This window comes from Lissotriton helveticus, chromosome 8 (assembly GCF_964261635.1).
Source record: "Lissotriton helveticus chromosome 8, aLisHel1.1, whole genome shotgun sequence".
In the NCBI taxonomy this organism is placed as follows: domain Eukaryota; kingdom Metazoa; phylum Chordata; class Amphibia; order Caudata; family Salamandridae; genus Lissotriton; species Lissotriton helveticus.
Window position 1 is genome coordinate 246,199,037 of NC_136069.1, and position 14,140 is coordinate 246,213,176.

General features: G+C 45.6%; 1 protein-coding gene across 1 annotated transcript in view; it reads left to right on the forward strand.

Annotated features, from left to right (window-relative positions):
* The window catches only part of ARHGAP42 (Rho GTPase activating protein 42), an 840,311-nt gene that overhangs the window by 170,096 nt on the left and 656,075 nt on the right, over positions 1–14,140 (forward strand). The gene's annotated exons all lie outside the window — the stretch shown is intronic.

Here is a 14,140-nt window from a genome sequence, read left to right on the forward strand (position 1 = left end):
ACTCTATCGCACTCCCTCCCTCTATCTATCGCCCTCCCTCCCTCTATCTATCGCCCTCCCTCTATCTATCGCCCTCCCTCTATATATCGCCCTCCCTCTATCTATCTATCGCCCTCCGTCTATCTATCTATCACACTCTACCGCATCACCACAGCATCACTCAGCACTACCACAGCATCACTCAGGGACACAACAACATCACTATGCGCTACCACAGCATCACTAAACGCCACAACATCACTCGTCGCCACCACATCACTCCACGCCACCACAGCATCAATCTGTGCAACCATTCAACAACAACTGGTTCAAATATGTTCTCTCAATGTTTCAAGCTTTATTACAAATGTCACAAAAAGATGCTAATATTTCACTTCTGTTCTTGGATTCTCGTCACAATAAAATACACTGAACATAATCGTCACTGAAGTTATTTACAAAAGTTTAAGCTATTGCCATTATAAATTACAATAACTTTTATTTAAGTATTAGTTATTTAAAAAAATTAAAAGCCATTGTTATTTGTAATATCAATACATCTAAGTCACGTAAATACAACACATATTGCATTACAAATGCTACAGGTGTCACATTTGAGAAAGTTAAAAATATTGGAATTGTAAATGACAAAGCTATTAATTTAGCTATTTTCAAAACCAACACATAAATACAAAATTTGTCATTTACAATACCAATAGCTCAAACGTTCCTAATGCGAGACCTGTTGCATTGCAAATGCTTGTTAACACATGGCAGAGCTGTCAGTAGGGTAGCAGGCGCCAATGTGCTGGCCAATGTACAGGCACCGACTTCATGATAAACTCACTGCTAGCATGCATTAGGAAGCTAGAGCCAAGGTCACACATTTTGTACCAAGACTTCCATGACTTGGCCGGATATAGACGGCTCGGCTCCGTCATATCCGCACAGGCAGGGCTCAAGTCGGGGTACCACGCGGGTGGACGGCGTCCCCCTACTTATTTTACCGGTAGTGAGTAGATTGATTTGTGACATTCATTAGTAGTCATTTTCAAGCACGAAGTAAACACCCAAACCAAGAGAACTATTCAAATGATGACCCATGATTTTTTTCAAATACGTTCTAACAGTTGCAGAGCAGCATGGAACACATTTTCGAGCAGTAGAAAAAACATATGGCAGTTGGGGATTTTTTTAAAATCCTTAGAACAATGTTTTCTTCTACATTTTATGTGTGTCGATTCTGCTTTGCATCTTTAGTGCAGTGTCTAGCACCTTTGCATCGTCTGGCTTCTCGTTTCTTCATTTCTAAAACCTCTTTGTGGCTTTTCTGTTTCAGTGTCAGCACTCCATTCATGTTCTCAAAAAACATTCGTGCAGACCAACTAAAGCCAACCTGACTCTAGTAGGGAGACTGCTCTGCCTGCTCTTCCGAGAAATTATTCTTTTGTTTTAGTAAATGGCTATGGCTATGGTTTTTATAGGTATAATACGGAAATGATGTCTTTGTGGATATATAAATATATTATTAAATATTATTTATTTTATATGTGTTCACAAATAATATGTTGATGTGTAACATAAAATTACCAAATATTCACAAATTGCTTGCCTCAAAAATACAATCATGTTTCAGCTTCTTAGAGGCATTGACAGCTGAAGCAAATCCTCATTTTCTGAATAGTAACCCCAGATTTGTTGCCTTTTTCTATACCCTATTTGTGCTGGCTTTAGGACTATGTGCACTTTACCACTGTAAACAGTAATAAAATGCCTGTGCTTCCCCTCTAAAATGTGTGCTGAACATTGAAATCCCTATTTGGCATACTTAACTTCCCTATAAGTGCATTGTACATGGCTGCATCCGTGCATCTACGGCATGTAAAGTTAAATGTCATATGTAAGCTACAGTGTGTATTTACACCAACCACATGTGTGACAAAAATATATTTATGCCAGGAGTACCACTGTACTCTGCCTAGCCTGCAGTTTAAATACACTGCAGTAACACGTGGTAGGCAAAAGGTATTTTCCATGTAGGAAAACCCTATTTCATATATTTATAAGTAAGCCCTAAAATGTGCCTTGTAATCCCACAGGTCAGGGTGCTTACATATAAAATTGCAAAAGACACACAATTGATGGATGGAATGCAGAAAAAATCTAAAGATTCACCCCCAGTCAAGAGACCTGGGTTAAATCCATCATTCCTTTGCTCAGCATGCCACCCCAGTTTAGACCTGGCCATGTGCAAATCGGTCTTGACCCTGTGCTCATGGGAACAGTTCAGCCAGAACTGCCTAGGCAAGGTCCTCTCTGGACCGGAAACAAACATCCTAGGACTGGTTTCGGGGTTTCACCCCTCATCAGCCAGGATAGCTTGAATCCAGTGGCACAGTGAGCCTGAGACCCACGTCTGGGCATACCCGGCGCATTTAGGGTGAGAAAGCAAAAGACACGCAATTGATGGACGGAATACATAACAAATCAAAACATTCACCCTCAGTCAAGAGATCTGTGTTAAATCCATCATTCTTTTGCTGACCATGCCACCCCAGTTTAGACCTGACCATATGCAAATCAGTCTTGACCCTGTGCCTCATGGGAACAGTCCAGCCCGAACTGCCAAGCCAGGTCCTCCCTGGACTGGAAACAAGCATCTTAGGACTGGTTTCGGGGTTTCACCCCTCATCAGCCAGGATAGCTTGAATCCAGTGGCACAGTGAGCCAGGGACCCACATCTGGGCATACCCAGCGCATTTAGGGCAAGAAAGCAAAAGACGCACAATTGATGTACGGAATGCAGAACAAATCAAAACATTCACCCCCAGTCAAGAGATCTGTGTTAAATCCATCATTCTTTTGCTGACTATGCCACTTCAGTTTAGACCTGACCATATGCAAATCAGTCTTGACCCTGTGCCTCATGGGAACAGTCTAGCCCGAACTGCCAAGCCAGGTCCTCCCTGGACCGGAAACAAGCATCCTATGGCCGGTTTCGTGGTTTCACCCCTCATCAGCCAGAATAGCTTGAATTCAGGGGCAGAGTGAGCCCGGGACCCACGTTTGGGCATGTCCAGTGCATTTAGGGTGAGGAAGCAAAAGACACACAAATGATGGACAGAATGCAGAATAAATCAAAACATTCACCCCTAGTCAAGATATCTGGGTTAAATCCAACATTCGTTTGCTCACCATGCCACCCCTGGCCATATGCAAATCAGTCTTGACCCTGTGCCAGGAACAGTCCAGCCCGAACTGCCAAGCCAGGTCCTCCCTGCACCGGAAACAAGCATCCTAGGATCGGTTTCGGGATTTCACCTCCCATCAGTCAGGCTAGCTTGAAACCAGTGACACAGTGAGACCGGGACCCATGTCTGGGCATACTTGAGCACTTAGGGTGAGAAAGCAAAAGCTACACAATTTATGGACGGAATGCAGAACAAATCAAAACATTCACCCTAGATCTGGGTTAAATCCATCATTCTTTTGCTCAGCATGCCACCCCAGTTTAGACCTGGCCATATGCAAGTCAGTCTTGACCCTGTGCCTCATGGGAACAGTCCAGCCCGAACTGCCGAGCCAGGTCCTCCCTGGACCAGAAACAAGCATCCTAGGACTGTTTTTGGGGTTTCACCCCTCATCAGCCAGGATACATTTAATCCAGTGGCAAAGTGAGCCTGGGACCCACGTCTGGGCATACCGGCACACTTAGGATGAGAAAGCAAAAGGCACAAGTGTATCAATTGTGTGTCTTACATATAAAATAGGGCACAATACTTAATAAGGTAAATGTGCCCATACAGTAAAACAAAAACCAAACGCTAATTTACGATGTAGGCCATACTAGATTTTCCCCTAACAGGCCTCAGCGGATTAAAAACTTTAATTTAAATACGAAAGCACTAGAAACATGCTTCAAAGCTATTTCCTGCTTAGATTTTAGCATCAGACTTAATGGTGAAATCATAATGCTGATTACCTAAACAGAAAAGTATGTTTGGAAAAATGTACTTTAGGCTGCCAGAACTGGCTTTAAACTAGTTCTGCCACTGATCACACCTCCAAAGCTGGAATACACATCATTGGCTGGCAGAGTTGACAGCTCTCAACCAGAGGACAGTTGCTTGCCTCAGGGCACAGGACTTGCCAATAGCTATTAACTGCTGACCACTTAGCATTGATTAGCTAACTGATAGTGGACAGGAACAGTAAGAACAAAAGACCGCTTTAGCACCACCACTTTTGACTTGGAGATGCCAAAGAAGGCTTCTTCCGTTCATTTCCAGGACACACCTAGACACTTAATCTACAGCTACAGTATTAGAGAAAATACATTTTGACTCTTGTCACTTTAAGAAGTGGCTAAGAAGCTTATGAACGGCCTACCTGGTGGCAGCTGGACCCCACCATAATGGAAAAGGGGCTCCTGGCTAATTGTACAGCAATACAAAGAGGAAGAGCTTCAAATGGTGGGGGACTGTGAGAAAACTCTTTTGGTTGGGCAGCAGAATTCCTCCAATCAATGGCTAAGGCACAGGATAAACCTGGCACCTCCACCACCACCACCACCTCCTCAAAGCATTCCTGGACTTAGGAAGACTCCTTCTGAACGAGGCCCTACTGGAAGAAGAATCATGACTTCTGCCTCCTGCTAGGACCCCTGAATCTGGCTGGCATCTAGGGACTCAAACTGCTTGGCCTCCTGTTTACTTGCTTCAGGGACAGAAAAAGTTAAATGGCTCCTGACTCCTAGAAGGCCCAGTTGATTGAATAGATGGAGACCTGTCTGGAGAAAAACCTAGTGCCCACTAGCCTTCTTTGTTGGGACTAGTCTTTAGACCTGACCAGAAGAAGCTTTACCAGGAGTTAGAGGCCTGATTTAGAGTTTGGCGGCTGGTTACATCATCTCAAACGTGACAGATATCCTTTCAACCTTATTACAAGTACCATAGGCTATAATGCCCTTAAAATAAGGCGGCCAGGGTATCCTTCACGTAATGATGGAGTAATCCGACTGACAATCTCAAAATTAGGCCCCAAGTCTGGTGGCAAAACGTTTGACCAGGATGCTTGGTGTATCCGACTTCCGTTCCATCATGGACGCCTGAAATTGCACATGGGTCCAGGTCAGCCGTGAACTGTTGTTTTCCAGTACTTGACTTTTTCTAGGCGCATTTTGGCTTCCAACTTTAAAAATTCATGTCACCAGTTCTCACTAACCTATTTGATGAACTTAGTATCTTTTTGCTCATGACATTTTTCTGTAATTTTCGAAATTTATTTGGGAATTTAAGTTTATTGTGTTCCTCACTTTGAAATTTGTTGGTAACGTTTGAACTTAGCGCAGACTCCTCTGGAGATGATCAGGGATTGAGAAGAGATTCTCTCAGTACTGTGTGTTGACCTAACCAGAATGGGTTTACTCAGTTGTTAGTGGTGCCCTCTCTCCCAAATGAGTAACCCCATTTCTGACAACTCCCCACTGTATAAAAAATATTTTTAACATCCCATCCATTTATCTTTTGTGATGTCGGCTAACATGCTAGCTTATTAAAGGCAAGGATGAAAAGGCTGGTTTTCTGACTTTTTTCCTGCATAAAAGTGCCAAACAGAAAATGTACATGTTTCTTTCAATGTCTAACTGGCCTACTATGGAAGAAGGAAAGTGACAGACACAGCTGAACTGCGTACGAAATTAGTGCTAGATATTAATGGAGAAGACGAGGAGAAAAGTGTTCTCACTGCCTTTCTAATGTAAGCACAAATCAGCGGGATAGTAGCAATAGCTGTATAGGTTTGTGTCTTTTTGTGAACTTGCTGCATAGATCATCAGATTAAACAGGCATGGTTTATGGGGTTGATTGTTTTTTTTTAAGTGCAATGTCTTTGTGTGTTATGTATTATTATTTGATTCCAGATTTTTGTAAGGGGCGGCATGCTACTATTTGGCTGCTTTAGCGGAACATGGAAGGTTGAGGAAGGACAAGAGGATGGCCAACAAGCTAGATTATTATGGAAGTATTGTAGCAATCAATAGTTCATCTCGCTAAACCAGTAAAGCAGTTTCATCTGCCTTGAGACAATCTTTAACAACAGTGCCAGATCAATGGAGCAAACCTGGAATGGAGACCTCAAGCATTCTGACAAACGCCAACCTTATGGCTTGCGCTGGTGACCGGTTTTTGGTATCTGATCAGCAGGGTGAGCAGTGACGATCAGGGAATCAGTGGTATTTTCATTGATGCCAAATCATAGGCATAACCGAAGTCATTTGTCTTCATCAAAATGAATTCGGCCTGTAGGATTGTAGGAGTGTGTTTTTCATTGGTTCTGTGTGCATACTGGCCACTTTTGGCATGGACGGAGTGTACATTGTGTCTTAATTCACTTTATACTATTTTATGCAGGTTTAATGTAAGTTTGTGTACAGTGAGAGAAACTAACGCTTATCAGGAGAGCTCCTTTAATTTGGACGAGGCACTAAAAAAACTTTTCAACAGAGCTCACATATTATTTTTAACTGGAGCTACTGGCAGTATTACCAGACCTGGTATCGCTAGGTGTAGAAAATCCACATGTGTTACTGGGGGGAAATCCTCCAGGTCGTACCTGGAGGTCTTTGTAGTAGAAGAAAAAGCTTAATTGCAGGTGCAGAAATTCTTACTCCTGCATATTTTTCCCCATTGGACACTGGTTTGTGGGGAATTGTTTTGTGATTCCTGATAAATACTGGTTCTTGGTGTTACCAGTATCCCTCGTACGAATAACATCGACTAACACGGAGTGCGATAGTACCGGCTCTTTATCGGGGCCACTCATAATGAGAGCCTTACAGTGTTGACCAAAGAAATCAAGTGATGCCCTGTGGCAGATGGGCCATTACGTGAAAGGTTGCTGATGATGGAGCCTTCTCAGACTCAAAGCAAACACAAGGAGATGATGGACGGAGCGCTGAAACTTTTCAGACACATCCCCAGTCACAGATCTGGGTTGAATCCATCATCATTATTATGCTCACTTTGCCACCCCAGTTCAGAACCAGCTGTATGCAAATCAGTCTTGACCCTGTGCCTCATGGGATTAGTCCATACTGAACTGCCAACTGGACTGTTCCCATTGGGCATAGTCTCAAGACCGATTTGCATGTAGCTGGGCTCAAACTGGAATGGCATGGGGAGCAAAAAAACGATGAATTTAGGCCCAGATCTCTGTACTGGGGTGAATGTATGATATTGTTGTGCATTCTATAAATCAATTGTTCTTTTTGCATTTGTCACCCCAAGTGGGACGGGTATGCCCAAACCTGGGTTCCGTGCTCTCCATGCTACTGGAGTCAAGCTATCCTGGCTGATGAGGATGAAACCCAGAAACCGGTCCTAGGATGCTTGTTTCTAGTCCAGGGAGGACCTGGGCTGGCAGTTCGGGCTGGACTGTTCCCAATGGGCACAGGGTCAAGACTGAGTTGCATATGGCTGGGCTCAAACTGGAATGGCGTGGGGAGCAAAAAAACAATGGATTTAGGCCCAAATCTCTGTATTGGGATGAATGTATGACATTGTTCTGAATTCTGTCCATCAATTGTTCTTTTGCCTACTCAGACTCTGCCTTTGGAAACCATGTGTTTCCCCACCTCTAAATGGGATAGGTGGACTGAAGGAAGTGACAGACACTAACACTGTTGATTTACAGCGTTGCTGTCACTCTGCCATATTCATATGACCCCCCTATCTGTTTAGATTGATCATCTGTGAATGCAATTTCAAATTCAATTAGCTATCTGAGACTTGCTTTTAAATCATCTTAGTGAGATGCCAAGTGTCTACGCTGAGTATAGCCACCATTTTCGGGCTATTTCTCAAACATATTCTTACATTGGCCATGCACTGATGTACACAGGGACCAATGTAGTAGGTATCCAGCTCTCATCAACTCAGCACCCCGCTAAAGACTCTGAAGGTTGGAAATGTTACCGATGACTGCTGTATGCTTTGAAAAGAATGGAGGTAATGATTCTGTCCTACTTTGTGTAGATGGATAAGTGAGGGCTAAATGCACGGATGTGTGCCACAAACTGAGATGCCTGCAAGGACTGACACTTAACCCAGTATCTCAGTAGTAGAGGCCAATCAACAGACAGACAAACCTCACCATCAAGGAGAGGCGTATAGGAGCAATAATGTGCTAAGGCGCAAAACAAATGTTTTCAGTACATTAGAAAGACCGTAGCATGATAACTTGAATGAAGGGCAGGGTAATGCTGTCTCCCATCACTTTGCTATTAAGTGACAAGAAGCAGAAATGTAACTAATGCTTGCTTCTGGGATCCCACATTCTGGCTAAGTCCACAGAAGGGAAAGGGATTCCCGGGGAATCCTTTGTATTTAACTCTCTTCTGGTGTGGCCCAACTTACTGAGAGTTTAGTTCTGTAGCCAAAGTTTGGACATCAATATAGTCTTTTTTAGGGCTCGGACTCCTCCCCAGTGAAACTGGGAGGAGTTTCGAGAACTAATGTTAAAGGAGAAAAAAAAGAAGTGTCTCCTAGGGCCTTGGTGAGAGGAATTCCACACATTCCTTAGCGTTTTCTGTCATCTGGTCAGTGATTCGTCTTCCTTGTGTTTTCGTTTTAATAGGCTTGAAGTGATAGGGTAAATGTAGTTTTGTTCCGCCATTTTGGGCATATTTCGTTCGTGCTCGCGCAAAGAAGTACATAAATTATAATTAGGAGCTGTCAGGGTGGCCCGTTAGTGAATCCAGATGGCCGGGCGCGTTCACAATTCTGCAGCGCTCAGCGCGCAGCTTCCTTGTTTTTTTTTGGGAGCGGGCTTTTTTTTGCTTTCAGTGCAGCACCAGCACATGGATCTGTCATGCGGTTTCTTAGCTCACGCTGCTGTCGGTCCCCAGGATGCCGTATGGGGAGGATTGCCCACCCTACCGCTGCCTCGCTCTCTGTGTCTCCCCGGCCCCGTTCCCGCCCCCCTACCGCTGCCTCGGCTCCCGTTCCCGCCCCCCTACCGCTGCCTCGGCTCCCGTTCCCGCCCCCCTACCGCGTCAGAGTAGAACGTATCCTCTATGCTGAGGAAGAGAGAGACGTCATGCTGAGGCACGCAGAAGTGTGACAACGGGGGCTGTAGGGGGTTAGACTAAAAGAGAATATTAAATTGGCCCTTTGCTACATGCAAGGGCAAACAAAGTAAATCCGCGCGGGAAGAAGAAATATAAAGGTAGTAGTAAGTAAGTGATGTAGAAAACCAGGAAAAGCAATTAAAACCCCAGGCAGGCGCTGCACCTTCGAGAGCCCGCTCGCGAAGGCCCCGTTCTCCTCCCCGTTTGGCCCAGGGGGGGGGGGGGGTACTTGCGCTTCCTGTTTCTAGTTTAACGTTCAGCAAGTGAGCAGTACAGATTACTTGCTATAAATAAAAGACGCTTTTCTGGGAGAAAAGCAGGCGGCGCTCGGGGCTTCGGGGCGTGCAGCACTCACGCATGTTTTAGCGCAAACCTCCGTGCAAGTGGGTCAGTTTCAAAGAGTCAGTGCACTCTGATTCCAACGCAGGCATACGTCACAAGATCATACATTTATATACTCGCTATACAGTGCCAACGTGCAAATTGACACCTTATGTCACCAACCTGACCACTCATCATTTTAAAGTACTCTGGCCCGAATAACTGGCATGGGCGTTTACAACACCAGATTAGTAAAAGCAGAGGGATTATTTGCGCAGGATCACATGTTTGTGTGGGGTGCAGCGGAAAAAGGGGATTCTAGTATTATCACGGAATTAGCCTATGATGTGCATTTGTAAAGCCCCAATCCTTGTGGCATCTTGACTCTAAATTACAGGTGTTTAAAGTGACCCAGCTCAACGGTACTCCTTTTAGCAACAGTGGAAAGGCTGAGCGGACCCCGGAATTTGAACCCGTGTCAAACACAGGTTTCTGGGGAAGATGCTTTAATTCAGTGAGCAGGCGGAGCCCGCTTGGAGTGAGAGCACCCGAGCCACATCAGTACTATGGGTACAGAGTCGCCTTAAAACACGCGAGCTTTTCATCCGTGTGTTTTCCCTGCAGCGAGTATAAATCCATTCTATCCCAGACCCCGTGACTTTCGCTGGGTGGTCACTACCGGAGTCCAGTCTGAGCACGGGGAAACCAAGTCAAGCCAAGCCTGGTAAATAACGCCCTGACCTGTATACCCGAATCCCGGCTAAGTAACGCCCCTGTCTCTATGCGTGTGATCCTGGGCAAACCCGTTGAGTCGTTGTGTGCCTCATGGGTTCCTCAAGCTTTAAACGTAAGGAGCCCTTGGAAATGAACCGAGTGCCCAACATTCGGCGCTATACAGACCAGAATGATAATGCGGAGCTCTCCGTGTAGTCTGAAGGCATCCATTTCGTGATCTGACTCGACTTGAACGGAAGTTGCCCAGCGTTATAAATAAAAAATAGAGGCGGGGGTGGGGGGAGGACTCCGGGAATCCCACACTGGCTGTCTTTACTGGGCTAGGGGGGGCTCCCTTAATGGCTGCCTGCAGTGCAGCATACATACTAGAGTCAATGAAACATAACCTAGGATCTGCATTGAAAACTATCCGTCAACTAATTACAATTCTAATTTGCGCGCCTCTCGCATCGCCCTCTCTTACTGTGCTAGGCGCTATGCCCCGAGATACGATGAAAGCACCCTCAACATGACATCCAAAACAGTGCCCACTAAAGCTGGAACCAAATATAATACTTTGCCAACCGGGCATTCCTGCCCAGTGTAGGTGCTGCACGTGAGAAAAATGCGATTCAGCAATCAGCACCTCATAACGGGCTACGAGGGACTAGATAAATACAAAACTACTATACAGTGCGTCCAGTGCAGTACCGCGGTCAAAGAGCACCGAACGGAGTGTTGTTGCAGTTTATTTATAGCGCAGATCTGACACGAACCCTGTCATTGGAGCGCTTTACATGAGCACCGGTTTACATTACACACGGACATGTTCAGGTTTTTTCTAGGCACGTCGAGATTAAGTGATTTGTCCAGAATCGGGGATGTTAAACTGATGCCGCGACTAGAACCCGGTTCACCAGTTCCAAAATCGGCCATTATATTACGCACATCCTCCCCCAAACCCACTGTTTGTCCTGCTCAGGAGAGCACATGCCTCTCTATATTAGCCCCCATGAACTTGTACTCAGCACTTAGTTGTGGCGTGCAGTCTCGCAGCGTTTGTGAAAAGATGGAGCTGAGAACACGGACATTGAGTCATTTGCCCAGGATCACACGTTTTTACCAAGTGTAGAAAGTCAGGATTAGAACTCTGGCTCAATGTCTGCCTGTAATATTAAGGAGCCGTTCTGAGGGCATACAAGGTCGTGTTCATCGTCTCATTTGAATTAGACAATCACAGTTAATATGCGGAGATTAATCATATTAACGATTTAAACATTCGGAGCTTAAGGGATTCGCCACAAATAAATCGCGTCGTTTAAGCCCAAGTGCGGAGCTGAGATTGGAGCAGACCTGAAGCGGGCAGCTTTCGCTCTTAGACTTAGAGTCTTCCTTCAGCTCTTGCTATTTGATTCTCCCCTCTCCACCTTTCTCTTGCTTCCTTTCTCGACCACTCTCCAATCTCTCTCCCTCTTTTTTCCTCGCCCTCTTTTTCTCCCTGTCTATTACCCCTTTTCTCCCCCTTTATTCTATTATTACTCCCATATTCTTCTATCCCTTTTACTCAAATCCTCTCCTTTCATCTCTCCCATTCCCCCTCTGCTTGCCTTCTCAGTGGCCCTATTTTAACTCGTTCTCCTCAGTCCCCTCTTTTTTCTGTTGCTCTCTCCATTTGTTCTCACTCCACAGTTTTCCATTTTCATCTCCCGCTTCATGCACCATGTTTTACTCTGTTGGTCCTCCTTTCTCTTCCTCTCCCACTTTTCCTCCCTTTCTCCAGTCCCTGTTCTAGCCCATGTTTAATCTGGCTCTCCCTTTCTGTTTGTCCCATTCTCGCTCTCATTTTGTAATGTTCCTCTCTTTATTTCGCCTAGTTGCTCTCTCACCTTTACAGTGACTCTCCCTTTCACTAACTTCTTATCTGTTACACCATTTACCACGATTCTCCCATCTCTTTTTATTCTTTACATGATATCTCTAATTGTAGTCTGGCTTTCCTTTCTGCTGCTTCCCCCTTCCTTTTTTCTAGTTTACTTCCTCTGTTTAAGTGTACCTAATATCTACCTTTACCTTCCTCTTTCCTCCTTTATGCCGGTTCCCCCTAATTTTGAAAAGTCATCTTTCATCACCCTGTTTCACCTTCGTTCTCTTCACCTCTCTCTTTCTCCTATTTCTTAAAGTCTTTTGTCTCTTTCCAAATCCCCCTCTCTTCCTCCTGGCCCTGTTCTCCCTTTGTTTCGTTCTTTCCTGTCTCACCCTGAGCAATGGACTTCCATTTCACAGACTCCCCCCCCCCCCCCACCTCTATTTACTCTTTATCCCGTCCTTCTCTCTTTTTAGGTTTTGCCTAGCAAATGCATGCGTACGAAGTACGCATGCGCTAGGAAAAATCTTATGATCTGTGTGTGGAGTCGGGTAACAGCCCCCTCCTCCCATTGGCTAGCTCCATAAATGGAGGCTAACCATTGGGAGTTGGCTCTGTCCGTCAATCCTGGACCAGATTCGGGGGCGTTCCCGAGATTTTTTGGCTTTTGGCTACGTCAGCCGAAAGCCGGTTCTCGGGAACGCCCCCGAATCTGGTCCGGCATTGAAGGCACCCGGAAGAAGTCCAGGTGAGTGCTTGCTTTTTTTTTTTTGCTTTTTACCGCTGCCTCGGCTCCCGTTCCCGCCCCCCTACCGCTGCCTCGCTCTGTGTCTCCCCGGCCCCGTTCCCGCCCCCCTACCGCTGCCTCGGCTCCCGTTCCCGCCCCCCTACCGCTGCCTCGCTCTCTGTGTCTCCCCGGCCCCGTTCCCGCCACCCTACCGCTGCCTCGGCGCCCGTTCCCGCCCGCCTACCGCGAGAGGCTCGATATTTTAGTGGCAATCAGGGAGGCTGGCATCCAACTGATGGACCTCAAGAGATTGGCAGGACAGAATTCCCACTAAAGGTACTGAAGCAATCAGAGGGACTTCCGGCTAAGAAGACTCACGCAAAGGGGCAGGCTTCCAGGTTACGGGCAGAAAGGCCTGCACCTCATGAGGTGCTGGAAGGGGTGCATTACAGATGGACAACCGAAGGGCTGCAGGGTGAGGTGTAAGGGCAGGTGAACTAGATGCTGGGTAAGGCATTGCAGAATGGGGTGCACAGAAGAGGAGGTAAGGGGATTGTAATGGTGTACAGTGCATTCCGAATGACCGGTTGATGTGGTTGACACAGGCTGGTCATTTAATGGAGAGTTGAGAGATACAGAATGGCCGGTTAGTGGTGTGCTGTGGATGCAGCGTGGCTATTTAATGAGGAGTGGCAATCCAGAATGGCTGAGTAATGGGATTCCAAAAGACAAGGATAACCTACTCCTAGAATACCCATCAGCCCCTTTGTAACTGTCTGATGCGTGTGTATACAGGAGCAAACACATACTTTTAAAGCGCCTTACGAGATTGGTGTGCTTATATTTTACCGAAAATTGACATTACTGAATATTTATAATTATAATTTCACACCAGAGCCGGAGCGTCTCGTCTGAACCCAAAAACATGGCTTTTAATACAGCACCGTATGGAGGTCGGGAGTGTAACATTATAAAAAAATAGGTAAATTATAAAATAATCGATATAAGCCGAGGGTTGGACCACAACACGATGCCTTTGTTTACTAGAGACCAGAAAACATGGCTCCACATAGCGCCTTATGGAGGTTGGTGCATTTATTTGACTGAATATTGAAATTCTAATTTCATAAACTGCGACGTGCGCACTTATTGGGATGTGTTTGTTTAAATATAACCAGTATTTTCTAAACTCATCTATACGTTGTTGACTTTAGTAACAAAGAAGATTCAGAGTGCAGATTCAGACTGCAGAGGCAGATTCAGACTGCAGAGGCAGATTCAGAGTGCAGATTCAGAGTGCAGATTCAGAGTGCAGATTCAGAGTGCAGAGTGCAGATTCAGAGTGCAGAGTGCAGATTCAGAGTGCAGATTGTGTGGGTGACTCTGTGTGTGTGGGTGGCTTTGCGTG